Raw genomic sequence first — 27,500 nt, forward strand, 5'->3', positions numbered from 1 at the left:
CCTGACATGCAAATGATTCTGCCAGCTCACCACCTTTTCATAATAATAATAATAATAATAATAATAATAATAATAATAATAATAATAATAATAGTAATAATAATAACTAGCTGGCCCTGTGAAAAATTCATGGAAAACAAAAAATGTAAGCATCTGCAAATTATGTGCTGGTGCCATGAGAAATGTTTCTATATTGTGACAGTTACAGAATATAGAAAGAAGTGTAAAACCAATAACTATATAATCCAACCAAAATATCTGTTACGCAAACATAAACAGAATTACTGTTTAGCCTTAGAATACATCATACATATTCAAAGAACCTCCTTTGTTTAGTGGTACAGAACATTCTTTTGGTATTCTTTTATTCTTTTACTTGTTTCAGTCATTTGACAGTGGTCATGCTGGAGCACCGCCCTTTAGTCAAAGAAATCGACCCCTGGACTTATTCCCTGTAAGCATGGTGCTTATTCTATCAGTCTCTTCTGCCGAACAGCTAAGTTACGGGAATGCAGACACACCAAGATCAGTTGTCAAATAAAGGTGGTGGGGGTGACAAACACACACACATAAAAATATAAAATATATATATATATACATGTATATATATATATATATATATATATATATATATATATATATATATATATATATATATATGGAAGAGGTAGGCCCAGGAAGACCTGGGCTGAGGTGGTGAGGCCGTTGCCAGTACTGCCTGACTGGCTCCCGTAGGATTTTCGAGTGAGATCGTTGCCAGTGCCCCTGGACTGGCTTGTGCGGGTGGCACATAAAAGACACCATTTCGAGCGTGGCCGTTTTCGTGCGGGTGACACGTAAAAGCACCCACTACACTCTCTGAGTGGTTGGCGTTAGGAAGGGCATCCAGCTGTAGAAACTCTGCCAAATTAGATTGGAGCCTGGTGTTGCCATCCGGTTTCACCAGTCCTCAGTCAAATCGTCCAACCCATGCTAGCATGGAAAGCGGACGTTAAACGATGATGATGATGATGATGATATATATATTTTTTTCTTTTTTTTTTTTTAAGTTTCAGCTTAGAGCTGTGGCCATGCTGATGCACCACCGTGTTGCTACACTGTTATTACAGGGAGCCTCTTACAATATGTGGCACTTGGTGAAGAATGGAGTTTGATTTAGCAACCCTCGTTTGCACCTCCTGCCGCGACGTAGGTTCATCTGGGACTCGCGATAGGAAGAGGTCGAGCTTTGATTTAAAAACTCCTACATCTACTTTGTGCAGATTCCTCAGGCTCTTTGGGAGAATATTAAAAAGCTGTGGGCCCCTGAATCCCAAGCTGTTGCAGTAACTGGTCCTGTTACTATTATTTATATATATATATAAATATATATATAGAAAAAAAAACATTTTACTATTTTAATATTTATTACTTTGTACCTTTTTGATTTTTATTATAGGTCTTTTTAGTGTAGTATTTACTTATTAAATTTTTCTATATGTGATTGTGGATTTTCATGGATGAATTCAATAATTGTGGGTTTTTTTTCTCTAAATTATATATTTACACACACACCCACACATACACACACACACACACACACATATATATAAAGTAAAATACTATTTTAATATTTATTACTTTGTACTTTTTTGATTTTTATTATGGGTCTTTTTAGTGTATTTCCTTATTGTATTTTTCTATATGTGATTGTGGATTTTCATGGATGAATTCAATAATTGTGGGGTTTTTTTCTCTAAATTATATATTTACACACACACCCACACATACACACACACACACACACACATATATATAAAGTAAAATACTATTTTAATATTTATTACTTTGTACTTTTTTGATTTTTATTATGGGTCTTTTTAGTGTATTTCCTTATTGTATTTTTCTATATGTGATTGTGGATTTTCATGGATGAATTCAATAATTGTGGGGTTTTTTTCTCTAAATTATATATTTACACACACACCCACACATACACACACACACACACACACATATATATAAAGTAAAATACTATTTTAATATTTATTACTTTGTACTTTTTTGATTTTTATTATGGGTCTTTTTAGTGTATTTCCTTATTGTATTTTTCTATATGTGATTGTGGATTTTCATGGATGAATTCAATAATTGTGGTTTTTTTCTCTAAATTATATATTTATATATTATATATTGTGAAATTTAATTTCATTTTAATTTTGATAAATTGAATTGAATTTTTCCCTGTAAATTTGGATTTTTATCCCTAATATTATTATTATTATTATTATTATTATTATTATATATATATATGATGGGTTTTTTTCAGTTTCTGTCTACCAGATTCACTCACAAGGCTTTGGTCAGCCTGAGGTTATAGTTGAAGATACTCTTTAAAGTATAGAGTTGAATTTTGTGTAGCCGCCAGTTGGCAACTTCCCCCCACCCGCCCATTTTGTAGTGGGGTATTGCTCATTTTTCTGGGCTCTTTTCAAAGATATACCCTATTCAAAATTTGCATTAGTTTTTGTATGAAAAAAGGAAAGGAGGTGGGGGCTGTTTGCAGTTTGTAGAGAAAATATTAAATGTGCCTGAAAAAAACATGGTCTTTCCCACCCAACTAAAAGACATAAAGAACTATGAAAGAAGGCAAATAAGTACCAGGAGTGGGGGAAAGAAGAGAGAACTAACAGTCGATTGTTCTAGAACTCCCAGAAAAAAAATGTAAACACCTGAAAGACTTTTCCTCTATTCATTACTAAATGTCTTTCCCCTCTTCTGCATTGTTAAAAGTAAAGATGCTAGAAAAGTTTGATCGTATTTCCGTCCAGTTGTCATTGTAAATGACTGAGGCTTTCCTTTCTCTGTCTCTTTCACTTCACTCCTTTTTCCTACAGTTAAAAGAGTGAAGGTGCATGGCTCAGTGGTTAGGGGTATTTGGCCCACAATTGTAAAGTCATGAGTATGATTCCTTGCGGTGCGCTGTGTTTTTGAGCAAGATACTCTGCTTCACCTTGCTGCATTCATTCAGCTGGCAAAAATGAGTTGTAATTACAATTCAAAGGGGCCAGCCTTGTCACATTCTGTGTGAGGCTGAATCTCCCAGAGAACTACTTTATGGTATGCATGTCTGTTAAGTACTCAGCCACTTGAGCATTAATTCTATGAGCAGACTGTTTGAGCAGGAACATTGTCATCTTAACCGACAGAGTGCCATTTTTTAAGTGAAAGAAAAGGAAATGTTCTATATCATATGGCAAAAATGTCATGTGTTTAGTATAAGCAGTGAAAGCTAAGACGAAATAATTGCTATTCCATCATGTATTCACCCTCGACTCACACCCAGTTTGATAACAGTCTGCACATCGGTGTTTATCTAGGGGTTAGGCCTCCAGGTCTGTGAGAACCACAAATAATGCTGTTAGGACCAGATTAACACCCATAGTGACCTTAATGACTAAAAAGATTTTCATCCCCCCCCCCCCATATAAGATCTTTTTTGTTTTCTTCCAACCACTTGAAGGTTTATCTTGCTTCAGTCCACTCAGCTGGCCAAAATTAGTGGTAGGTGTAATTCAAAGGGGCCAACCTTGTCGTTTTCTGTGTGAAGCTGAATCTCCCCGAGAACTACGTTAATGATATGCATGTCTGTGGAGTACTCAGCCACTTGTAAGTTACTTTTATCCTCATGTGGTAATGAAAAGTGAAAGTGACATCCAGTATTTGCTGTGTTTATGTTTCTATGTATCAACTTTTCTTTGGATCTATGTATCTACTGTCTCTTTCTCTCTTACTTCCTCTCTGAAACATTTAAAAACACAAAACAAACACTGTCACCATTCACTGTCTCTTTCACTCTCTCTCTTTCTCTCTCACTAACTCTTTTTTCTCTCTTACTTCCTCCTCTCTCTCGCTTTGCCACTCACTTCTTTGAAGTAAGTCTGACACACACCACAGGTAATTACAAAAAGAACAAGTTGGCATATTGATATTATTGATAATCACAATAATCCTTTTTCCTATAGGTACAAGCCTGAAATTTTGGTGGAGGAGTTAAGCCACTAACATCGGCCCCAGTACTCAACTGGTACTTAATTTATCAACCCTGAAAGGATGAAAGGCAAAGTCAACCTCAGCGGAATTTGAACTCAGAATGTAGCAGCAGACGAAATACCACTAAGCATTTGGTCTGGCATACTAACAATTCTGCTAGCTAGCTGCCTTTTTATAATAATAATAATAATAATAATAATAATAATAATAATAATGATAATAATAATGATAATAATAGACAATATAAGGAGTGCCATGCGATTGCAATAGATATTTTATTGGTTGAACGATATTTTGACAGATAGCCTGTTTTTGTCAAGTTCAAAATGAAAAGTGATAAAAATTCAAAATTATACAAATTGAAATCCAAAATACGAATGAGAGCAACTAGCATCACCTTATTGGTGGAATGACATAATCAGTCTTGAAATTTCAAATTTACAACAGGCAAAAAGAAAAAGAAAGAAAAAAGAGAAAAAATAGAAGGAAAGAAAAAAGAAAAGGGAAAAGAAGAATATTTAATCAAACAGTTTTGTGTAAATATGATGAAATTCTCCTGTCATTTTATTCATTCTTCCAGGGAGTAATGATAATAACCTGCAAACATATTTCTCCTCATGCATTTTGAGTACTGAAAGTGTAGCAGATTCAGAATATTTTCTGAGAATACTTTTAAGTATTTTTCAAAATTACAACTGTTTGATGCAAAATGTTCAGCAAGTTCTTTTGAATTACTGTTATTGTGCCTGGCATCATATTTGTGCACACTAAATCTTTTGTTTAATTGTTCTGTTGTACAACCAACATAATAATAATCCTTTCTACAATAGGTACAAGGCCTGAAACTTTTGGAGGAGGGAGGCTAGTTGATGACATCGAACCAAGGACCTAAATGGTACTTATTTTATTGATCCCTAAAGGAAGAAAGACAGTCAACCTCAGCAGAATTTGAACTCAGAATGTAAAGACAGACAAAATGTCATTAAGCATTTTGATCAACTCACCTGAAGAAGAAGAAGAAGAAGAAGAAGAAGAAGAAGAAGAAGAAGAAGAAAAAGAAGAAGAAGAAGAAGAAGAAGAAGAAGAAGAAGAAGAAGAAGAAGAAGAAGAAGAAGATTTTAATAGTAATGATTTACAATAGACACATGAATACACATATTTTGAAACAAATAAAATTTGGTTAAAAAAAACAGAAACACTTAGGTGCTTATTATTTTATTGACCCTGGATGAAATAAAAGTCAACAACAGTGAAATTTGAACTTACAATGTAGTAGGAAATGGAAAGAAAGTTTTCTGTAAGAAACTCAGTTGATTTTCGACAAATTATGGAAATGGGTCACTAGAGTATTGTATAAAACTTTAAATTCTTGTTTATATTTTTCTTGAGATATTGGTTGTTTTGCTCCAGATAAACCTTGATTAAGAAAATCTATGGACAAAGGGCACTCCAGCCCTCTCCATCCCATCTTTTCAGGCTGTACGTCCATGATTACATTGACAACTGTATCCTTTTTAATATGTGTTGTGTGTGATTTTAGGGAAAATTAGTTGATCTTTTTAGCAGTTCAAACAACTATGTAGAGGCTTTTCCTGAAAGCCTTTTGGATTTATTGGAGAGAAGAAAAAGGAAGATTTGATGTATCCACAGTAGTTAAATGAAATATATCATTTGAAAACTAAAATCAAATCACACAGCTTGATAATATTCCTTTCCTACAACTAAATCTATCCAATATTATCTATAAATTCTATCTAATATTGTTTATTATATCTTGTCTTGATTAACAGAAGAAAGTATTTTTCTCCTGACGAAAGTGACTTCAAACTTTATGTTGTTATTTTTTCCCTGACTTCACATATTATACAACTTCATAAAATGCACAAACACACACAACACAGTTAGTTGTTAAGAAAAACTCAAACTTTCTGCTCCTTATTGAAAAAGAATAAGCCTGTAAGGATCAACTTTTATTCTACTGAATGATCCTTGAAATATATACTTTATATTGTCACCAATGTACAATAAGATCTTATTACTGTAAATCACCTAGCAATGTCTTTCATTCTTAGATCTTTTCAAGTATCCAAAATTCCTTAAGTCATCCCCAAATTGCTAGATGCCAGTATGTGTTTATGACAAAGTTGCCTTTAATCTTAACGTAGGAATCTCTTTATATAACATTGCATTTCCTATATAATTTCTTTAACCATATCATTTAGCTTGGTTCTCACACCACATTCATCTACCTTTGATCTCACTAGATTTGAAGTTAAAATCTTTTTCTAGGCCCATCACTTTTCTGTTGCTTAGTAAGGGTTTGAAATCCTATCAAGAAATAAGTCTATGAGTTCAAGGGTTTGCTATCAACAGCCAAAAAAGGTTTAGTGAAGCCATTAAATTGTACTTTGATCTTTAATAAACATGCAAAAATCACATTTACATGATAGATTCTTCACTGGCATCAGTGTCACCCTAGTCTAATTTCTTTATGCTTGTCTCAGCTTTCATTGTGTTGTTAGTGCAATGTATCACTAACTTCAAATGGGACTGAATATGGTTCTGTGAAGGGAAATATCCGAAAAGGGTGTTACCAGAGAGAAAGATTGATTCTGAAGATGGAATTAGACTCCAAAACACTGTATAGAAGTCATAATCAGCCTGGTTGTCCCCATTGTAAGTTGAACGTCAATGTAATAGACTTTGAAGGCTTGCGTCACCCAAAAGTTAATGTAAGCGGGATTTATTTACCTGCAAAAGAAGTTGATAGAGTGTTTATAGATAATAAAACAATATTGAACATTAATTATGTTATTAAGTGAAAATCATAAACATATGGATAATGGAACTGAAGAACGATTATATATACTTAACACTTTTGTTACCATATTTCTAATGAAACAAATTGTTTTGTTTCAGACAATTTTTTTAAAATAAAGAATTTAGAAGAATTCTTGTCATTTCTAAACTGGTGTTTATACATGAATTAAACAAAATTTGAGGGACAGTTTTAATTTAGACCATTTTAAAACAGGCAATTTAATTCATAAATTCAGGGCTGGTCTCAGACAGGTTGGTGTCAAAAGAATTAACACATTTATTACCATATTTATGTTAAAATGCACTGCCTTTATTTCAATTAATTTGGGAAATAATAAGGTATTTAGTAAAATGACCTTCATCATTATAAAGCCTGTTTGTGAAACATAAATTAACAAAATTTAATGAATGATTTAATTCAGATCACTTTAAAATGGGAAGATTGTATCATAAAATCAGCAATGGTCTCAAGCAGGTTGGTGTCAAAAGGGTTAGAGAAGCTGGTCTTGGAAATAAAGAAAAAGTCTGAAGTAAGCCATTGTGATGTATCATGATCCTGTCTTTCTCTCTTTCATCTCTCTCCCTCTGCGATTATATCCAAACACAGAAAGTGCAAACCAGAAGTCATTGATTCACTTGAAGTCCTACTTAGAAGATAAACATTTCTCAGCAAATAATCTTTAACCCTTTCATTACTGTATTTATTTTGAGATACTCTGTGTTTCTTTCAATTAACTTTAAATATAACACAGAATTTATTAAGATAACTTAGTTATCATTAAGCTAGTGTTAGGAACATAAATTGCAACTAAGGTTGGGTGGAAGGTTTTAATTCAAAGCTTATGAAAACAAGACATTTGTACTATGGACCCAGACGCAGTTTCAGCTGAGTTGGTATTGAAAGTGTTAAGTCATAATGAGACTAAAATAGATGCACAAATTGCTAAAGAGATGAGGAGTTAAAGCAGCCATGAGGAGTCAAAGCAGGGGTTGTGGAAGACTAAGACAACAATTGTTCTTGTGGTCATTGGTGAACAGAGTGCAACATCCAAACCCTGAGGCTGAAAGATATTGGAATTAAAACTTGCATTGCTGACCTGCAGAAAAGTGCAGCCCTGAATTCTGAAAGAATCCTAAGAAATATTCTTGAGATTTGAAGAGGTTTGTTATCACCAATCCTCAAGACAACACTTCTGCTAATTGAACAAGAATGTAATAGCTTTTGAATAAATAATGATAATAATAATTGTGGTTTGATAGGAAGTATCATTAAACTAGATGGAACATAAATCCCATGTAACAGCATAATAATAATAATAATAATAATAATAATAATTCTTTCTACTATTAGTACAAGGCCTGAAATTTTGTGGAGAAGCTAGTCAATTACATTGACCCCAGTGCTCAACTGATACCTACGTGATTAACCTGAAAGTATGAAAGCAAAGTTGACCTCATCAGCATTTGAACTCAGAGCCAAAAGCCAGAAAAAATGTTGCTGAGCATCTTGCTTGACTTGCTAATGGTTCTGCCTGGGGAGTGGTGACTCTGCTGAGGAAGGATCCAAACAAGGGGGATGTGATTGAAAAAACACTGAACTAAAGATTTTAGCCAAGCTGCTTGCCAAGAGGTTGGCACTTGTCAGTAGTATAGTCAGGGATGCACAAACCTGTACACTCCTCAGTAGATCTATCCTTGACAACTTCCACCTCATGTAATACATCGTAGAACAGGTCAGGAATAGATCTGACTTTGGAGAGACACTGATCAATTTGGACCAGTGCAACGCTTTTGACCGGTTGGATATCTGGTGTCTGTCCTAAAAGCTGTCGATTTCAGCCCCGTTTTCAGAGGTTGGTGGCATCTGTTTGGTCATCAAATTAAATGGCCACTTCTCAGAACCTTTCAGTATTGAACACTCAGTTCACCAAGGATGCTCCCTCTCCCTGCTTTTATATATTCTAGCATTAGAACCCTGCTGCAAAAGTGGGAGAATATGAGGGGTATGCCACTGGAATTATAGTAAATTATCACTATATATATATATAGATAATATATATATATATATATATGTGTATATATATATGTGTATATATATATATATATATATATGTGTATATATATATGTGTATATATATGTGTATATATATGTGTGTATATATGTGTGTATATATATATATATATATATATATGTGTGTGTGTGTGTGTGTGTGTGTGTGTGTGTGTGTGTGTATATATTATCATCGTTTAACGTCCGCTTTCCATGCTAGCATGGGTTGGACGATTTGACTGAGGACTGGTGAACCAAATGGCTACACCAGGCTCCAATCTGATTTGGCAGAATTTCTACAGCTGGATGCCCTTCCTAACGCCAACCACTCAGAGAGTGTAGTGGGTGCTTTTACGTGCCACCTGCACAGGAGTCAGTCCAGCGGGAATGGCAACGAACTCACTCGAATGTCTTTTCACGTGCCAGGAAGGCGACGTTGGTAACGGTCACGCTCAAATGGTGCTATTTACATGCATCCGGCACGAAAGCCAGAGAGCTGGTGCCCTGGCAACGATCACGCCCGGACGGTGCTCTTAGTGATTTACTGGTACTGGTGCCATCACGATTTCACTTTCGCTTGCCCCAACAGGTCTTCGCAAGCCGAGTTTAGTGTTCAATGAAGGCGTTGGCATGGGTGCCAGTCTACAAATTAGTTTGATTTCGATTTTGATTCCGATTTCACTTGCCTCAACAGGTCTTCACAAGCAGAGTTTAGTGTCCAAAGAAGGAATGTTACGCATAAGTGGGCTGGCTACATCCCTGGCAGAGGCCTTGGATTTTGGTCTCACTTGACTTGCCGGGTCTTCTCATGTACAGTATATTTCCAAAGATCTTGGTCAGAAGTCATTGCCTTGGTGAGGCCTAAAGTTCGGAGGTCATGCTTCACCACCTCATCCCAGGTCTTCCTGGGCCTGCCTCTTCCATGGGTTCCCTCAACCGCTAGGGTGTGGCACTTTTTCACACAGCTATCCTCATCCATTCTCACCACATGACCATACCAGCGCAATCGTCTCTCTTGAACACCATAACTGATGCTTCTTGGGTTCAACTTTTCTCTCAAAATACTTACACTCTGTTGGGTATGCACACTGACATTACTCATCGATCGGAGCATACTGGCTTCATTCCTTGCGAGGTTACTCATGTCCTCAGCAGTCACAGCTCATGTTTCACTGCCATGTAGCATGGCTGTTCATACACATGCGTCATACAGTCTGTCTTTTACTCTGAGCGAGAGGCCCTTTGTCGCCAGCAGAGGTAAGAGCTCTCTGAACTTTGCCCAGGCTATTCTTATTCTAGCAGCTACACTTTCAGCGCACCCACCCCTACTACTAACTTGGTCACCCAGATAGCGGAAGCTTTCAACTACATCTAGTTTTTCTCCCTGGAATGAGACAGAAGTTGTTTTCTGCATATTTTCAGTATTTATTGCACCTGAACATCTGCCACACACAAAAACTAACTTCCTAGTTAACTTGCCTTTGATATTGCTGCACCTCTTATGTGTCCATAGCTTGCACTGGGTACATCTTATAGAGTTTCTACCTACACCTTTCCTACAGATCGAGCAAGGCCATCTACCTGAAGGGGTCTGTATTTTGTCTACCTTCCTACTTATTAGTACTTTGGTTTTAGCTAGGTTGACTCTAAGGCCCTTCGATTCTAGTCCCTGCTTCCACACCTGAAACTTCTCCTCTAGTTCTGATAGTGATTCAGCAATTAGTGCGAGGTCATCAGCATAGAGGAGCTCCCAGGGGCATCCTGTCTGGAATTCCTCTGTTATCACCTGGAGGACTATGATAAATAGGAGGGGGCTGAGGACTGAACCTTGGTGGACCCCTACCTCTACCCGGAATTCTTCACTGTACTCATTGCCAACCCTCACCTTACTGGCAGCGTCTCTGTACATGGCTCAGACAGGTCTCACTAACCATTCTTCTATCCCTTGTTTCCTCATTGACCACCAGATAAGGAATCAGGGGACCCTGTCAAAGGCTTTCTACATGTTGACGAAAGCCAGGTACAGAGGTTTATCCTTGCCTAGGTATTTCTCCTGCAGCTGTCTTACCAGAAATATAGCATCAGTGGTGCTTTTACCTGGCACGAAACCAAACTGCATCTCAGCAAAGTTGACTCACTCCCTAATTAATTGGGCTATGACCCTCTCCATGACTTTCATTACCTGATCCAACAACTTGATACCTCTGTAATTATTTGTATCTAAGGTGTCACCTTTACCTTTGTAACAGTTGACTATGGTGCTGCTACACCAGTCATTGGGTATGACTCCTTCATGTATCACCTGGCTAACAATATCAGTGACTAGGCCAGATATTTTGAGCATCTCTGCAGTGATTCCTGATGGGCTGGTGGCTTTCCCTGTCTTCATACTCATAATTGCTTTATCTACCATGGAACTGTCAACTTGGATAGCTGGTCCCTCTGTTGGGTCGACATTCGGCAGACTCTCTTTTTCCCATTCATTCTCTTTATTGAGCAATCTTTCATAGTGGCGTCTCAAAACCTCTTTCTTTGCAGCCTCATTTAGAGGAAGTGTACCATCATCCATGTGAACACATTTCTCTCCCATGACATCACGATTCTCTCTCACACACTGTCTTGCAACACGAAATACTTCAAGTCTTTGGTCCTCACAGCGCAGAACATTGGCAAACTTTTTCTTATCTGCTTCTCCTCTGGCTAGATAAACCTGTCTCCTAGCTTCCCTTCTAGTAGTCTGATACACTTCCCTGCTACCACCATTCTTCCAGTCCTTCTAAGCTTGTTTCTTTTGTCTGATAGCCCTGTCAACCACACTGTTCCACCACCAAGTTACTTTGGGTCGAGAGGGGACTTTACACCAACCACAGATCTGGTTGGTGGCACTCAGCAGGTTGTCCCGTAGGAACCTCCAGTTGTCTTCCATGTTGTATGATGCTATATTCCCTTCTATTTCGTCAAATGCTTCAAGTAGTATGTCTCTAAATCTCTCTCTATATATATATATGTATATGTTGTGTGAGTATATATATGTATATGTACGTATATATATATATATATATATATATATATATATATATATATATATATATACAAATAATATGTGAGTATATGCATATATACGTACATGTATATACATACCTACATCTACATGTATATATAGATGCATATCTGGGTACAAGACGTCACGAGAAAACGTGGACAAAATGATAAACAGAACATAAACAGATCACAGAAAACACAGGCCACATAGAGAACATTTCCTTCATCAGCTGCCACCATTCTAAAACTAAGCGTTTCAAAGAGTTAGAGCAGGACACATTGTTAGAATGGCTCTTCCCGCAGAAACAAATTAAATGAAATTTGTAATGTGGAGGAATATAGTGGCAAACAGAAAACACGACAGGAAAACGAAACAGTGAAAATAAACAAGAAGGGCTGTAAGAGAAGATGAAAGTTTGTACTATCTTGGCAGTGGCCAAGAGAGGAAAGAAAGCAGTAGCCGGTCACATGTGACCAGCGAGGGGTAAGGTGAAAGAGTGGTAGAGAGAGAAAAAAAGGGGAGGAAGTTGAATATAGGTGGGCACATATATATATATACATAAATATATACATATGTATACATACATATATATATATAATATATATATATATATATATATATATATATATATATATATATATATATACACTTACACACACACACATACACACACACACACACACCCACACACACATATATATATATATATATATATATATATATATATACACCAGAGTAAGCACATAAATGTGAAACGAGGTGGAAAAAAATAGTACTCGTATACCAGAGGTAGAGTGATAGGCTTTATTAATAAAGCTACATAAACATCACAAAACTGTTAGTGTTTCACCTTCACATTCATCAGACAGTTTTGGTTTCTCAACCAAAACTGTCCAACGAACAGGAATGTGAAACTCTGAGTAACAGTTTTTGTTACGTCTTCACAGCTTTATTAACAAAATATGTGTGTGTGTGTGTGTGTGTGTGTGTGTGTGTGTGTGTGCGTGTGTTTATATGCATACATATATACGTAGGAAAGGAGTGGGATGTAATTCCCTTCACTGCACTAAGTGTAACCTATGGATGCATGAGATGTAGTCGAATTGTAGGAAGATTATCGGATAAGGTTGCTTTCATGTGCAGGAGCAGTAAGTACTAAGAGCACAAGAGACTCTCTCAAATGCCCAGGAGGCTTTCTTGAGGTGGTAGATAGTTTCTGCTATTTAGATGACCAAATTAGTAACAGTGGTGGATACTCTAAAAGTATTGTTTCTTGAATAAGAATAGGGAAGAGGAAGTTCAGAGAACTACTACCACTGTTAGCAGGAAAGGGACTCTCTCTCAGAGTGAAAAGTAGGTTGTATGATGCGTGTGTGAGAACAGCTATGTTACATGGGTTCTGACTGCAGAGGACATGCATAAGCTGGAGAGGAATGAAGACAGCATGCTCCATTGGATTTGCAACATCAGTGTGCATGACTGACAAAGCACAACTGTGTTGAGAGAAAAGTTAGGCATAAAAGGGATTAAATGTGGTATGCAGAAGAGAAGACTGCATTGGTTTAGTTAGACATGTGATGTGTATGAGTGAAGACAGCCGTATGCAGAAGTGTCTGTCACTGAAAGTGGATGTTACCTGTTGAAGAGGGAGACCCAGGAAGACATGGGATGAAGTGGTGAGGACAGATCTTAGACTGAGATATTTGGTGATATGAGGTGCTAGGGAAGACCTGTCCACAAAACTGAGTGCTAGAAGATTTGTGTCCCACCCACATATAACAACACACTTTTCACCCACTCTACCCTAAGAAATCAAACTACTTCTCTTCTAATCGCATCTTTCTCTTCCTCACATTTCCTCCTCATTCATTATGATTGTTTTCCAAACTCCTTCCTTGCTCTCACTGCTATACTCACTGTATCACTGCTCCCCACACCCTATTTTTCTAACCAGGTTCTATACTCATATTCTTGTTACTTGTGAGTTTACCCTAGCACCACACCACCTCTCTCCCACTCTCTCTGACACTTTTGCTGTTTCCTATTCTCTCCCTTTGGTCACCCTCTCTCTCTCTCTCTCCTTCTCGTTTTTCCTGTGACTAGGTAGCCAAGTATCACCTTTACATCAGCACACTTGTTTGTGGTCTTTTTTTGTACTGCTCTCTCTCTCTCTCTCTCCGGGTAACCTCCTCTATAGCAAGATACCTATTTCTGCCTCTCTATTTCTCTGTTTCGCTCCAACTTTTCATCATCTGATACTGGGTCACCTCCTCTAATGCCTCCTCTGTTGTGGCAATACACCTGCTTCTGTCTCTCTGTTTTTTTGTCACACTAACTTTCATCCTCTGATACAACTGCCCTACCCCTCTCATAATTCCTTGTCTTGTGAGTTACTTGGTTACCCTGCCAGTACTGGTGCCACATTAAAAGCATCCAGTTCACACTGTAACATGGTTGGCATCTGGAAGGTCATCCAGCTGTAAAAATCTTGCCCAAACTAACTTCGCCTGTGGTAGTGCCACATAAAAAGCACTGAGTCCACTCTGTGGAGTGGTTGGTGTTAGGAAGGGCATCCAGCAATAAAATCCCTGCCAAAACAGACACAGTAGCCTTGGGTAGATTTTCTACCTTGCCAGCTCCTGTCAACCCTCTCACCCATGCATGCATGGAAGATGGATGTTAAACGATGATGATGACAAGGTATATGTATATGTATATATATCCATATATATATATATGTGTGTGTATGTGTGTATATATACGTATGTGTGTGTGTGTATATATATATATATATATATATATATATATATGGGAGAATTTACGAAAAAACAACAGACGAAGACAGGTGGTGAAAACATATATATATATATATATATATATAAGCAATGTTAATTCTCTAAATGAAGTATTAACAGTAACTGCACGATAAAGTGTAGTATATTGCCACTTAAGTGTGGCTGACCCCTAGGGGTGGATGTTACTGTTGCTTTTAGCCCCAGATGTCCTCCTGGGGCTAAAAGCAACAGTAACATCCACCCCTAGGGGTCAGCCACACTTAAGTGGCAATATACTACACTTTATATATATATATATATACATATATACATATATATATCTGTATGTATGTGTGTGTGTGTATATATATAAATATATATATACACATATATATATATATATATAGAATTATATTAAGGGATCAGGATAAAAAACCCTTCTCCTACATGCTGGAAATAGATGCCAAAGGCACTAAGAAACTACTGAAAAGCTCTAAAAAAAACACAGGTTGTAAGTGGGTAAATGAAAAAATACTACATAAAACATCACAGTTAATTGTGTATTTTGGGATTAAAGCTATAAAAAAAGCTTTTTTCGATCGTCAGCACAATATACTGGAATATAAACACAAATACTTATACATACTCATACAAAGGAAATTTGCATGTCCACAAAGAAATATTTGCACATATAGACCAAAAGAAGTCCTAATCCCTTGATATAATCATATATATATATACATAAATATTAACTTAGTATTAAAATTACCTACAAGGTTTTATTTAATGCTGACTACCTGATATAATCATTAATGTGATTTTATCCTTCAATTGTATTAATATATGTGGATATATATATTTCATCATCATCATCATCATCATCGGTTAACATCGGCTTTCCATGCTAGCATGGGTTGGACGATTTGACTAAGGACTGATGAACCGGATGGCTGCACCATGTTCCAATCTGATCTGGCAGAGTTTCTACAGCTGGATGCCCTTCCTTACGCCAAACACTTCGAGAGTGTGGTGGGTGCTTTTATGTGCCACCGGCACGAGGGCCAGTCACACGGTACTGGCAACGGCCATGCTCAAAATGGTGTCTTTTACATGCCACCTGCACAGGAGCCAGTCCAGCGACACTGGCAACGACCTCGCTCGAATGATTATTTGATGTGCCACTGGCACAAGTGCCAGTAAGGCAACGTTGGTAGTTATCACACTCAAATGGTGCTATTTACGGGCCACTAGCACGGAAGCAAGACAGCTGCTCTGGCAATTATCAGACAGTGCTGTTAGTGCACCACAGGCACAGGCACCAGTCATCGAACATGGTTCAATTATAGTTTCGATTTCACTTGCCTCAACAGGTCTTCGCATGCAGAGTTAAGTGTCCAATGAAGGAGAGGTTGGCATAGGTGCCAGTCGTCGAATTTGGTTCGATTTCGATTTCAAATTCACTTGCCTCAACAGGTCTATGCAAGGAGAGTTTAGTGTCCAATGAAGTAAAGATACGAATAAGTGAGCTGGCTAAACTTCTGGTAGAGGCCACAGATTATGCTCTCACTTGGCTTGCCAGGTCTTCTCACGTACTGCATATATCCAAAGGTCCCAGTCACTAGTCATTGCCTCGGTGAGCCCTAATGTTCGAAGGTCGTGCTTCACCACCTCATCCCAGATCTTCCTGGGTCTACCGCTTCCACAGGTTCCCTCAACCGCAGGGCTGTGGCATTTTTTCACGCAGCTATCCTCATCCATTCTTGCCACATGTCCATACCAGTGCAATCGTCTCTTGCGCACCACAACTGATGATTCTTAGGTATAACTTTTCTTTCAAGAGACTTACACACTGTTGAGTATGCACACTGACATTACACATCCATCGGAGCATACTGGCTTCGTTTCTTGCGAGCTTACGCATATCCTCAGCAGTCACGGCCCATGTTTCACTGCCATGTAGCATGGCGGTTCGTACACATGCGTCATACAGTCTGCCTTTTACTCTGAGTGAGAGGCCCCTTGTCACCAGCTCTCTGAACTTTGCCCAGGCTATTTTTATTCTCGCAGCTACACTTTCAGCGCATCCCTCCCCCGCTACAAACTTGGTCACCTAGGTAGTGGAAGCTATCAACTACTTCTAGTTTTTCTCCCTGGAGTGTGGCAAAGGTTGTTTTCTGCATATTTTCAGTGTTTATTGCTCCTGAATATCTGCCACATACAAAAACTATCTTGCTAGTTAGCCATCCTTTGATATTGCTGCACCTCTTTATGTGTCCATAGCTTACACTGGGGCCATCTACCTGAAGGGATTTGTGGTTTGTCTACCTTCCTACTTATTAGAACTTTGGTTTTAGCTAGGTTGACTCTAAGGCCTTTCAATTCTAGTCCCTGCTTCCACACCTGAAACTTCTCCTCTAGTTCTGATAGTGACTCAGAAATTAGGGCAAGGTCATCAGCATAGCGGAGCTCCCAGGGGCATCCCGTCTTGAATTCCTCTGTTATTGCCTGGAGGACTATGATAAATAGGAGGGGGCTGAGGACTGAACCTTGGTGGACCCCTACCTCTACCTGGAATTCTTCACTGTACTCATTGCCAACTCTCACCTTACTGGCAGCGTCCCTGTACATGGCTTGCACAGCTCTCATTAACCATTCATCTATCCCTAGTTTCCTCATTGACCACCAGATAAGGGAGCGGGGAACCCTGTCAAAGGCTTTCTCCATGTCAACGAAAGCCAAGTACAGAGGTTTATCTTTGCCTAGGTATTTCTCCTGCAGCTGTCTTACCAGAAATATAGCATCAGTGGTGCTTTTCCCTGGCATGAACCCAAACTGCATCTCATCTAAACTGACTCTCTCCCTAATTAATTGGGCTATGACACTCTCAGTGACCTTCAGTACATGGTCCAACAACTTGATACCTCTGTAACTGCTTGTGTCTAAAGCGTCACCTTTACCTTTGTAGCAGTTGACTATGGTGCTGCTACACCAGTCATTGGGTATGACTCCTTTGTGTATCACCTGATTAACTATACAGGTGACTAGGCTATAGCCAACACAGCCAGATATTTTGAGCATCTCTGTAGTGATTCCTGATGGGCCGGGGGCTTTCCCTGTCTCCATACTCTTGATCGCTTGATCTACCAAGGTACTGTCAATTAGGATAGCTGGTCCCCCTGCTGGGTCGACATTCGGCAGACTCTCTTCCTCCTACTCATTCTCTTTATTAAGCAACCTTTCATAGTGGTGTCTCCAAACCTCTCTCTTTGCAGCCTTGTTTAGTGCAAATGAGCCATCATCCATGCGGACACATTTCTCTCCTATGACGTCACGATTCTCTCTCACACACTGTCTTGCAACATGAAATACCTCAAGTCTTTGGTCCTCACAGCGCATAACATTGGCAAATTTTTTCTTATCTGTTTCCCCTCTGGCTAAGTAAACCTGTCTCCTAGCTTCCCTTCTGGCAGTCTGATACAATTTCCTGGTACTACAGTTCTTCCAGTCCTTCCAAGCCTGTTTCTTTTCCCTAATAGCCTTGTCAACAACATTGTTCCACCACCACGTTATGTTGGGTCGAAAAGGATTTTTGCACCATCCACAGATCTGGTCAGTGGCCCTCAGCAGGCTGTCTTGTAGAAACCTCCAGTTGTCTTCCACATCATGTGATGCTATATCCCCCTTTATTTTGTGAAAGGCCTTGAGTAATGTCTCTAAATCTCTGTCCATTCACAGGACCCTTATGCTTCCAGACACCTCTCCTCCATGCTGGTTGTCTTCTGGGCATCTATTTAGCTCTGATCCTGAAATCGCTAACTACTAGTCTATGTTGTGAGGTACATTCTTTGCCTGGGAAGGTTTTGGCATTTATAAGCAGCCATCTTTCTCTTTTTCTGGTGAGGATGTAGTCAATTTGGCTAGTGTGTCTGCCAGAACGGTAGGTGACTAGTTGACAGGCAGGTTTCCTGAAGTTAGTATTGCAAACCATAAGACCATTTGCATTGCAGAACTCCAGCAGCCTGGTTCCCTCCTCATTGCGGGAACCCAAACCATAGCCTCCATGTACACCATGGAATCCCCCTGCATGATGTCCAACATGTCCATTGAAGTCGCCAGCCACAAAGAGGTCCCTGTCATTGTCAACAAGGTAATATGCAAGAGGGTGTCATAAACTCAGTCTTTCTGTCCATCAGGTAGCCATGGTTGAGGGGCATAGGCCAAGATAATGGTTGTTAACCCATAATGTAACACTAATCTAATCCTAAGTATTCTATCACATACTCTGACTACCTCGATCACCTTATGAACCCATTTCTCTGCCCCTGACCCCGTCAGTGTTCCCTGCCCAGAAAATCTTGTGCCTGTGTTCTTTGACTGTGAGGAACCTAGCGGAACCTTCTCTCCACCTTACTTTTTGGAGGCAGCACAAATCTACACATCTTTATTCAAGCATCTCAACAACCTCACCAGACCTACCTTTCACTGTGCTCACATTGAGTGTGCCAACTCTGAGGGTGTGGGAGGTGTTGGCCCGTGAGACTCTGGGATGGGGGGACAGCAGCGTCATGTACCTGAAAAGAAAGCTCACATTTGGCAGAATCCATAAACAAACAATAGCCTTCAACCTGCAAACACTACACTATCATTTTTATGCACTACTAGCAGTATAACCCAACGTTGTCCAGGTGTGACTTATTAAGCTATCTACGATAAATCTTGCTAGGTGAAAATCAACTAAAAAAGAAAGCCTTACAACGAAAACGCCCTTATGATGTAAATATGTTCATAATTCAATAGACGATGAAATTAATAGGGAAAGTCTGAAGGCTGTTTTGCGTAACATTATTTAGTGTACGTAAATTTCATCCGTCTAATTGGCTATAGAAATGCTTGTTCAAAACAACTTTTTGCGCTGCCCTGATTATACATAGCAGAGTAATCCCTTTTCGCAGGAGCTAGGATGGAAATTTCTGATGAAGCAATTAGTGGCGATCTGTTGCTACACAGTTCTGCCAGAATTCTATGCGATTGGACAGCAGATGTTGATGCACCATTTTGCATTATGTTAAAGTAGCTTCTGGAATGTGGTGAATTGCTGCAGTCTGTTGCTGTCTTTTTAAGCCGGTTGCTTTCTTTCTCCAGGAAAACTCTCTTCTTTGGAGGCATAATCTATGTATATATTAAACAGAACAACAAAAGTTATAATAGATGGCAGGGTCGGTACTTTTCACATTTCTGTAATTTTTAAGATTAACACTCACACGGTTACCCAACCCTAACCCTAACACTAACCCTAAAACCCTAACCCTGACCCTAGAACCCTAACCTAACACCCTAGTGAAAATTGTGGTATATTTACAAAACATTGACGAACATGAGTTATATCTTACTGAATGATTGTGTACTTGCACGTGTATGCATTTGAGAGAGCGAGAGAGGAAGAGGAAGAGGGAGGGGGAGAAAGGAATAGAGAACGGGAGCAATGAAGAGAGAGAAAGAGAGGAAGGGAGAACGGAAGACAGTTATAAAATAGCAATGCGTGCACGTGTTTATATAAGAAAGACACAGAAACTAAATCTTATACGTATAATGTTGATATGTGTATGTGTGCATGTGTTTCTGTGTATGTTGTCACAGGTCACGTATGTGTGGTTGTGTGTGTTTTTACGTATCTATGTTATGAAAAATATGTTAGAGGTAGAGGGATACAAGAAAACTATTAAATGGAAGAAAGGAAGAAGACTTTGTATGTATCACTTTCTCTCTCTCTCTCTCTCTCTGTCTCTCTCTCTCTCTCTCTTTCTCTCTCTCTCTCTCTCTCACTCTTACTCTCTATATTTTATGTTGAGCGCATGATCGATGAAAGCCGCTACAGGTAGAAGGGAAGAAATATAAAAGTTGCTAGAAACAACAGCCAAATCTCCCTTAAATCACACAAAGTAAACGGAATTTTAAAAATCTAATTACTGCACTGGAAAGTTCACATCGAAAAAATTCCATTGATGTAAAAATTTTTACGAAAAAGTGGAAAATGTGGATTTCTATAAACTTTTAAAAAGGCTTCACACAGACACACATTTTCACATCTGTTATAATAGATAAGATAAGATAAGATATAATCACTACCTTACATAGGAGATAAACCCTAAGTAGGGGTGGGGATAGCATTAAGCCTTTAGAAGTGTTCATGGGAGACAACCAAAGGATGACAGAGGATAGGGACTTCTGGTATAGATGGTGTGAGTGGGGTTGGAGTGGGAGGGTGGGTTTACCACGAAATAGCAAAATTAGACTAGAGCATCTTCTGGATTCGTATTCTTTCGGCGGAGTTATTAAAATGGAGTAGGGGAATCCGAGTGAGTGCACTATTTTATATAGGCTGGGGTGGTTGAGGAGGAGGAAAGTGTTGGCGAAGCAAGTGGTAATCAAAACAGAGAGAGAGACAGAGTGAGGCAGAAAGAGAGGGGACCAGAGTTAGGGTGGTCAAGGATAGAACATGAGGGAGAAAAATATTTTGGGGGGTTTTGGGTAACATAATTTAAGGAAACAGCAAATGCTGATAATAGTGAAATAGAATTGAAAAATCTTAGAATTTTCGGTCAGCCAATCACTGACAAAATTAGAGAAATAAGTGACGATGTGACAAACTTGAATAAATGAATACGTAACGAATAGCAAATGCGTGTGAAGGAACTTAAGTTTGTCTTAAGAAAACAGCAAGGAAGATGAAACTATGTTTAAACTATGTTAACACGGTAATGAAACAGATAGAATAAAGAAAAGAACTAATAAGGGGGTTATGATCTGCACAGAAATAGAGGAGTAGATATACGAGGTTGAAAAATCAAAATTTCTTATCTGAGTATCTTCTGGATTTGTATTCTTTCAGCAGATATATATATATATATATATATATATATATATATATATATATATATATATATATATATATTTCGTATGTGTATTTCGTGTGCAAGATTCTTGATGTGGATACGTGTGTTGAAAGAAACATTGAAGGGACTATAATAATCAAAAACAAACCTCGGTGCTCTACCAGCATGCCAAAGAACAACATGGTGGTGTACTGGACAGAATTAGCATAGAAATCCTGTCTAGACACCCCGGTGACACATCGTTGTGACAAATACAGGAGTCGGTCCTCATAACTAAAACACAACCAATTTTAAACACCAAATACACGTAGATGAAGGCCTTACAATTGCCCATGGTTGCATGTGTTGTTCACACATATGATGCGGAATATGAACGTAAATAAATTAATTAAAAAGTCCCTATCTGATCTGATATAAACGAAATTGTTACAAACACACATATGGACGCACATACTTACATATAAGCACGAACACATAAGTGCGTGCACACATATGAGCGTGCACACATACGAACTTGCACACACTCACATGCTCATACCAAACAGCTTCGAAACAACGCCAAAACAACGCTAGATCATATATTCAAAATAAATGGAAGTGGAGAGACAAGTTACTGAAGAGATTGCAAGAGTGCAATGAAATAATTTAACAAAAAACTATATAAATTAATAAAGGACTGAACCAGTGCGTGTGTTTATTACCGGCATAATGCCTCTCCCAAGGTTTAATTGTATATATATATATATATGTGTGTGTGTGTGTGTGTGTGTGTGTGTGTGTGTGTGTGTGTGTGTGTATGTATGTATGTATGTATGTATATATATATATATATATATATATATATATATATATATATATATATATATATACATATATAAATATATATATGTGTATATATATAATATAATATAGGATAAAATCTTTATAAGAATTTATCAAGTAGTCAGCGTGAAAAAACCCATAAGGAAAAAACCCATCGTTTATTTCCGTAAATATATATAATTTATATAAGGGCATTATTATATAGTAATGCCCTTATATAAATTATATATATTTACGGAAAAAAACGATGGGTTTTTTTCCTTATGGGTTTTTTCACGCTGACTACTTGATAAATTCTTATAAAGATTTTATCCTATATTATAATATAAATAATTAGAATATATTCAGTGCTGAATATTATTCTGTAAAAGCACGTGTTACCGAGATGCAATTTGAAAAAGCCCGCTTCTTTCACGGATATATAGGCATGAACAGAAGTCATCGTACTGTGTTGGGTACATCAGGGTATGTTGATTTTTGTTTATTCTTTATGTGTCTCGACCATACGTGCACTGATGAATAAAAGATGCAGCTTACTACATAGTTTTTGCTGTATTAATTATGAAACCAGTGGTTTGCCGTTAAGTTAAATGTTTTTAGGAGGTTAACTTTGAAAATTGCATTCCCTCGCTTTCGGTAAATATGTGCTTATTTTTGGGTAGTTTTGACTTATTTAGTCCCTCTAAGTGTGAGGCATTATTATATAGTAATGCCCTTATATAAATTATATATGTGTGTGTGTGTATATATATATATATATATATATATATATATATATATATATATATATATATATATATACATATATATATATATATATATATATATATATATATATATATATATATATATATACAGGGTGCAGATGATATTTGAAGACACATGTATTCTTAGTTATTATTTTATTTGACTAATTTCAGAAAATAACAATGACAGGCTCTATGCTTACAAATGAAATGAAAAGGCATACTGTGGTTGTAGCTTTGAAGGCTAAGCATGATGAATTAGAAATTTCTCATTTTCTGAAAGTTGCAAAATCTTTTGTCCACAAGATTCAGTGTGAGTTAGAGAAAAATAATGGAAACATATTACCTGTATCAAAACATAAAAAACATTCCAAATCCTCTGATTCTATCAGGACACCTGAATTTATTGAGAAAGTTAAGCAAAACATTGAAGACAATCCAGGAAAATCAATGAGGTCAATTGCAAAAAAATTTCATGTGTCAGAAAAAAAAAATCAGAAATGTTGTGCATGAAGACATCAGAGACAAATCTTATGTGATGAGATGTCAATTCATGTCAGGAAAAAAACAAAAAACAAAAGGAAACTGTTTAATCAGATCCAAAAGACTTTTGAACAAACTTTAAAATTCATCAGAAGGTGGTGTGATTTGGTTTTTCTCGGATGAGAAAAATTTTGACCAGGACCAGAAAACTAACTGAAGAAATGACAGATGACTATGTGCAGACTCTTCCCAGGTTCCAAGGGTAGTGAACACAAAATTTCCTGCAGGTGTCATAGTTTTGGGTGTTGTTAGCAATGAAGGACATGTGATGCCTCCTCCTTTTTTTCCAAAAAGCCTTAAGGTGAATGCTGCAACATATATTGAGCATCATAGAGAGAAGTATCAATGAACACCCCCATAGCACCAAAGATTCTTTGAAAGACCCAATAGTTTGAGTCATGTCAGCTATGAACAAGGATCACTTAATCTGAGCCTGTAAACGATTTCAACCCCATGTAGAGGCAGTTATTGATGATTATGGTGGTTTTATTGAATGAAATTATTAAATTGATAATTTAGTTTTATGTTTATGTTATTTTCATAAAAATACAGTTTATTTCTTTTATGATAAAAGTGTCTTTTCAAAACCATAAATCTGTCCTCAAATACTGTCTGCACCCTGTATATATGTGTGTGTGTGTAAATATATATATATATGATGGCTGTCCACTTGTGACCAAGGAAAACCATTACTGACCTTTAAGAACACTGTGCACTCAAGACTACCTTATACTTTACACTTGCAGCTCCATTGGTGACTAATGAGCCCTGCTCTTGACAAACATACACAACTGCAGACATTGCAGATCAAGCTTTCCTCATTCATTACACTAACAGTGCATTTTCAAGCAGCACACTTAAATTCTTCATGAAGAATACATGCTCTTCCAAAGGTATCGACACCTTCCTTTACCTGTTTCCTCCATCTGTGCCAATGACAAGCATTGCTCTCCCAGTTAGCTTCCTGCATTTCACAGGCCTTTAATGAGAACTTTACACAGTCCTTAAATTGCAGTCTTGGCTTCTGCCGGGGTCACTTTCCACTAACAAGTCCCCCATATAGCATCTGTTTACGGATCTTGCTATCATTCATTCTAACAAGGTACCCAGTCCAATGTAACCGGTGTTTGTGCACCATTGCCTCAATACACTGGATATTAGCTTTCCTCAGGACCTGTGTATCTGGAGGTTTTAAGGTCCAGCCAACATTCAGAATGTGTCTCAGACATCTCTGATGGAAGTGTTCAAGGACCTTTACATGACATTTGTAAAGGGTCCCTGTCTCACATGCGTAAAGGCGCAACGTCAGTACACATGCACTGAACACAGCAATTTTTGTTTGCCTTGTGATACCATGTTGGGACCAGACACAAGTCTCAAGAGACCTGAAGGAATTGGTTGCTCTCTGCAGCCTGAAAGATATTTTATCATCCAGGCAGCAAGTGTGCTGCCCAGGTAGACAAACTTGTCTACCACTTTCAGTATTTTTCCTTCAACCAAGATAGCTGGTTCCACATATGGGATTCCTGGTGTAGGCTGGAATATTACAACATTACAATTTGGACTCAGCTAATGCTGAGTCCAAATATCTTGCAAGAAACAGAAATATGATTCACAAGCATTTCCATATCATCCACTGTTTGGGTGGCTAAGTCACAGTCATCTGCAATAAGGAGGTCACAAATAAGAGACTGGAAAACTTTTGAATTGGCAGCAAATGAATGCAGGTTAAAAAGTCAGCCAAAAGATTGATACCTAACTTATATCCCAGGAAAGCTGTCCACAGCAAAAGCATGTGTAAGAGTAGCAGTGAAGTACAAAGGAAAGAGAGTTGGGGCAAGGATGTCACACTGCTTGACACCATACGCCTGCCATGCCACCACTAACATTGATCCAAGCCTCTATCCCATCATGAAATGATTTGATTATTGATACAAAGTGATCTGGACATCCAAGTTTGCCAAGTATTTTCTATAGGGAGGCCCTATTCACAGTATCAAAGGCCTTAGTTAAATCAATGAATACCTGGACAAGATCCATATTCTGCTCATAGCACTTCTGCATCTGTCTCACTGTGAAAATCATATCCATCATTCCTCTTCTGGATTGGAAACCACATTGAGATTCAGATAGGGCATCATTTACAAAACACCTATTTAGGTGGGTAAGAAGAATACCTGACAGAACCTTGCTAGCAGCTGATAATAGAGCAATACCTCTGTAGCTGCCACACTCTACTCTGGCTCCCTTTCCTTTATAGAAAGGAAGAATAATTGCATCCTTCCAGTCCTTAGGCATTGCACCATCCTTCCAGATTACACTAAGTTCATGAAGGGACTGTATGATGTGATCACCACCAAATTGCAGGACCTCAGCACAAATACCATCATTACCAGGTGCTTTACCAAGATTCAATTTACTTATTGTTGTCATCTATTGAGGGCGTGGAATTTAAGGAGCTAATGACAAGTCTCTGTTGCATGGTGTCAATTGCTGTTTCGTCCACAACTGACTCGTGGTTTAGGAGTTCAGAAAAATGTTCAATCCAGTGACCCATGATCTCTGTTGATTTAGTAAATAGAGTAGAAGACTCCTTGGAAAGCAAAGGAGCTGATGCAGAGCTAATAGGCCCATAAACTTACTTCATAAGATGGTAAAGCTTCTTGCTGTCATTTACATCAGCAGCAGCCTGAACATCATGAGTACCAGGTATGTTGTATCTTCTTGAGAGATCACGGCAGTCGTGATTTTACACTGCTATGGTGGGCATAGCACTTTATGACCAGCAGTCACTGAATTTCAGCATCATTTTCCTCAAACCACACTCTGTGTCTAACAGTAACATATCCCAGTGGTTCAGCAACACATTGAAAAACCTGATTCTGAAAATCTTCCCATACTGTAGTATTTTCAATGCTGGATAAACGATTCTGAAGCTCTTTCCTCACCACAGCATTATATATCTTATGGACATTCAGTTGCTGAGGAATGCCAACTAGCCCTCTTCTTGCTTTCATTCTGATCATCATCCAGAATTTTTCTCGCACCAGCCTGTAGTCCGTCCAGCACTCTGAACCATGAAAGGATTTGACATTACAAATGTCATAGATGTCACACTTGCAAGCGTGACAACTATAGTATATATATATATATAAATATATGTGTGTGTGTGCCGTCATAAATCTACAAACAAATACACAAAACATCTAAGGGTAAATTTTTCCCTCTGAAGAGAGTATGCTCAGAAATATGAGCTTAATATTCAATTAATTTCACTATGTATAACTGAAACAGCTGTAAGGGATAATGACCGATTTGTTGTTGATAATAAACTCTTAACTTCACAACTTCCATTTTCTTATTCTTCTTCCTTTATACGTATGTATGTATGTATGTATGTATGTATAAATAATACAGAATGGGACAAGGACGCAAAACATCCAGACAGTTAGGTGATACAAGAAAGAGACAAAACATCCAGATAGACGATACAAGGAAACAAGGACAGATCATTCGGAGTTTTCTTTCCTCAGTCGAGATCCAGATTATCCTTGGAATTTCGGCTGGTTTTGGCAAGTGTCTTCTACTATAGCCTCGGGCCAACCAAAGCCTTATGAGTGGATTTGGTAGATGGAAACTGAAAGAAGCCCGTCAGCATTGCTGTTTCATTAGATTCTGTTTCCCAGAATCCCAAAAATATTTTTCACTTCTGTCTCACAATTTAGGCATTTGAATACATAAAAAAAAACATCTTGACATAGCCAAGCCTAGCAGGCT

General features: G+C 38.0%; 1 protein-coding gene and 1 long non-coding RNA gene across 3 annotated transcripts in view; one reads left to right on the forward strand and one right to left on the reverse strand.

Annotated features, from left to right (window-relative positions):
- The window catches only part of LOC149135580 (uncharacterized), a 26,951-nt gene extending 21,700 nt beyond the window's left edge, over nucleotides 1-5,251 (forward strand). The window contains exon 2 of the long non-coding RNA XR_016241910.1: nucleotides 4,863-5,251. This is a non-coding gene — a long non-coding RNA (uncharacterized LOC149135580). The remainder of the gene's footprint in view (nucleotides 1-4,862) is intronic.
- LOC128247800 (uncharacterized) overlaps nucleotides 4,277-27,500 on the reverse strand; it is a 49,399-nt gene continuing 26,175 nt past the window's right edge. Inside the window, exon 2 of one of the 2 annotated variants that reach the window (XM_052967736.2) lies at nucleotides 4,277-6,783. The gene's annotated coding sequence lies outside the window, so the exon portion shown is untranslated. The remainder of the gene's footprint in view (nucleotides 6,784-27,500) is intronic. The other variant, XM_089352363.1, reaches the window with a different exon arrangement.

Source organism: Octopus bimaculoides, chromosome 5 (assembly GCF_046866305.1).
Source record: "Octopus bimaculoides isolate indiv1 chromosome 5, ASM4686630v1, whole genome shotgun sequence".
Lineage (NCBI taxonomy): Eukaryota > Metazoa > Mollusca > Cephalopoda > Octopoda > Octopodidae > Octopus > Octopus bimaculoides.